Below are 3027 nucleotides of genomic sequence, written 5' to 3'. Positions count from 1 at the left end.
TTGGTCTAGTAAAGTTATCATGCATTTGTTTAGATTTAACAAACTTCTGATGCCCTTTAATATGCATGTTTTGTTTATAGCCAAGTCCAGTTTTAACATTTAGATTTCTTTGATTTCTAAGAAGTCTATCTAAGTTGTTTTTACCACTATTAAACTTAGCTACATCACATTTCAATGCACATGCTTCTTTTTTCAATTCCTCATTTATGTCTCTAAGAGACTCATGCTTCAAATTAATCTCATCATAGAACATGCATTTCTCTTCTAGCAGTTTCTTAGTACTGATTAATTGTTTTAGAACACTAACATATTCAGTATGCAATTCATTAAAGGCATCATGCAGTTCATCATAGGATGGATTAGAGGTTGTACTTACTTCACTGTCAGATTCTGAGTCAGTATTTGCCATGAGACACAAGTTAGCTTCTTCATCTTCAGAATCATCAGATGAATCTTCATCATTGTCGTTCCAGGAAATGTACGCTCTCTTTGTTGAAGGTTGTTGATCCTTTCCTTTATTCTTCACAAGCTTGTTTTTGTTTTGCAGTTTATAACACTCAGATCTGATGTGGCCTGTTTTACCACATTCATAGCAAGTAATGACTTTGCTATCATTGGTATCACTCTTGCTGAAGCCTTTAGCCTTGGCATTCTGTGGTTTTCTTGACTGGCTTCCTTTCTTTTTCAAAAATTTCTTGAAATTTCTGACCAACATATCTATCTCAGGCTCTTCATCAGATTCACTTTCTGAATCATCAGTATCTGGTTCTGATTTTGGTTTGTGAGTCTGAGCCTTCAGTGAAAGTCCTTTGCTTTTCCTGGTAGATTGTTCTGACTCATTCAATATGTGCAATTCCATCTCATGTTCCCTGAGCTTTCCAAATAATGTTGCAATAGTCATGTTTGCCAGGTCCTTTGATTCAGCAATGGCAGTGATTTTGGGTTGCCATTCTCTGGTCAAACACCTCATTACTTTTCCTATTTGTTGCTCATTGTCTATAGCTTTTCCTAGGGCATGAAGATTGTTGATGATGTGTGTAAACCTTGTCTGCAGGTCACTGATTGATTCATCCTTCTTCATGTTGAACAATTCATACTCATGCATGAGAGTATTTGTTCTGGCCCTTCTGACATCTGTGGTGCCTTCATGTGTTTCCTGAAGAGTATCCCACATTTCCTTTGCAGATTAGCAGTTTGACACCCTAAAGAATTCTTCTGCACACAAAGCAGATGTTATAATATTCTTGGCCTTAGCATTATAACCAACTTTCTTTTTGTCATCATCAGACCAATCAGATCTTGGTTTGATGATGATGGATGATCCCTCAGTGCCTGCAATTTTAGGCACGTAGGGACCATTCTCCACTGCCTCTAAGATGTCCAACCCACATGCTTCTAGAAAGATGAGCATCCTCTCTTTCCAGTACATGTATGCTGTGCCATTAAAGGCAGGGGGTCTGGTTAGAGATGCCCCTTCTCCTAGGAAATCTAAAGAAGTCATGTTCTTTTATGAGTTTTTCTCTAAAAAAGTTAGGCTCTTGATGCCAATTGTTGGAAAAATATGACTTCTTTTGATTAAGAATAAGAGAATTAAGATCAAATCCAACGTGTTCAATTTTAATTCCTATATTAACTATGCAAGATTCATACACAAAGTACACAGCGGAAATATTAGATCGCATACAAGATGAACATGAAAAGTAAAGAGATAAGGGATAGAGAGATGGCACCAAGATTTTATATTGGTTCAGTCGTCTATCAGACGACCTACATCCAGTCCCGAAACAAATCGATTTCGGCCTTTTTTCAATAGAATCTCATAAAGTGTTTTACAGATGTTCCAACCCTCTCAGCCTATCAATCTTAAAACTCTCTCTCTCTATTCTATTTAGCAGCCACTGTATCCCAGAGTTTATCTCCAAACTCTTCCAAGATCACAGTAGAACTTCTTCTTGATGAGTCCTCTCAGCAACGAAGATAGCTACCAGTTTCCAAACTGGATTTTCCAAACTTTCAATTACAAAGAATTGTATTTTACAAAGAACTAAAGAAGTAACATGAATTTGACTCAATCACTATATTGGTTCTCACACAAAAGGTATTTGGGCAATGAATGTTTGTGTGATTGTAAAACTTTTCTCTCAAGGTTGTTCAAAGGTTGTGAAAAGCTTTCCAAAAGATGTGTCAAAGATTTTCAAAAGTTGTGAAAGTTCTTCTTTCAAAAGTGATTGAATCAGCTTATATATATTCAAAGAAAACAACAGGACAATCGATTTCCTAATCGATTTTATAAAGCTTTAATCGATTGCCTAATCGATTTTCGCATGTCTTGTTTTTCTTGAATCTTGAACATATAACCATGAATCGATTTGTCAATCGATTCTTTTAATACATCAATCAGAATTGAAACTATGATTTTATCCAAATCGATTGAGTAATCGATTATAGATGTTTTGTTCCAACAACGAGATCAAAACAATCAATTTCTTAGTCGATTTCACAATCACAATCATAATCGATTTGGCAATGAGTTGAAACCTTTCTGTAACTTAAAAACTTAGCTTCAATCGATTCGTCAATCGATTGTGCTGATCATAGTGACTCAGACTTTTCCATCAATCGATTTGCCAATCGGTTGTGCGTGTTACAGAACCTCAGCTATTTTGACAAAATCTATTTGCCAATCGATTTAATCAAAGTTTGTTCTGATGAATGATTATCTGCAATCGATTGCCTAATCGATTGCTTCAAACTTGGAGTTTAAGAAAACTAAATCAATTGATGTCCCAATCGATTTGTTGCATCACAGAACTTATTTCTGATTTTGAAACTTGGTCACAATCGATTTGTCAATCGATTGTTTCCATAACTGGTTGTTTCTGTGACTTGTTAAATCGATTGCTTAATGGATTTCTCAATCGATTGTCCAATCGATTAGAGTTATCCCAGAACTCAGGTTTCACCAAAAACATTTAACCAATCGATTGCCCAATCGATTTGTTTAGTGAAAACACTTGTTCTGAGTCA

The sequence above is a fragment of the Cicer arietinum genome, chromosome 3, assembly GCF_000331145.2.
Source record: "Cicer arietinum cultivar CDC Frontier isolate Library 1 chromosome 3, Cicar.CDCFrontier_v2.0, whole genome shotgun sequence".
Lineage (NCBI taxonomy): Eukaryota > Viridiplantae > Streptophyta > Magnoliopsida > Fabales > Fabaceae > Cicer > Cicer arietinum.
Note: the sequence above shows the minus strand (reverse complement) of the source record.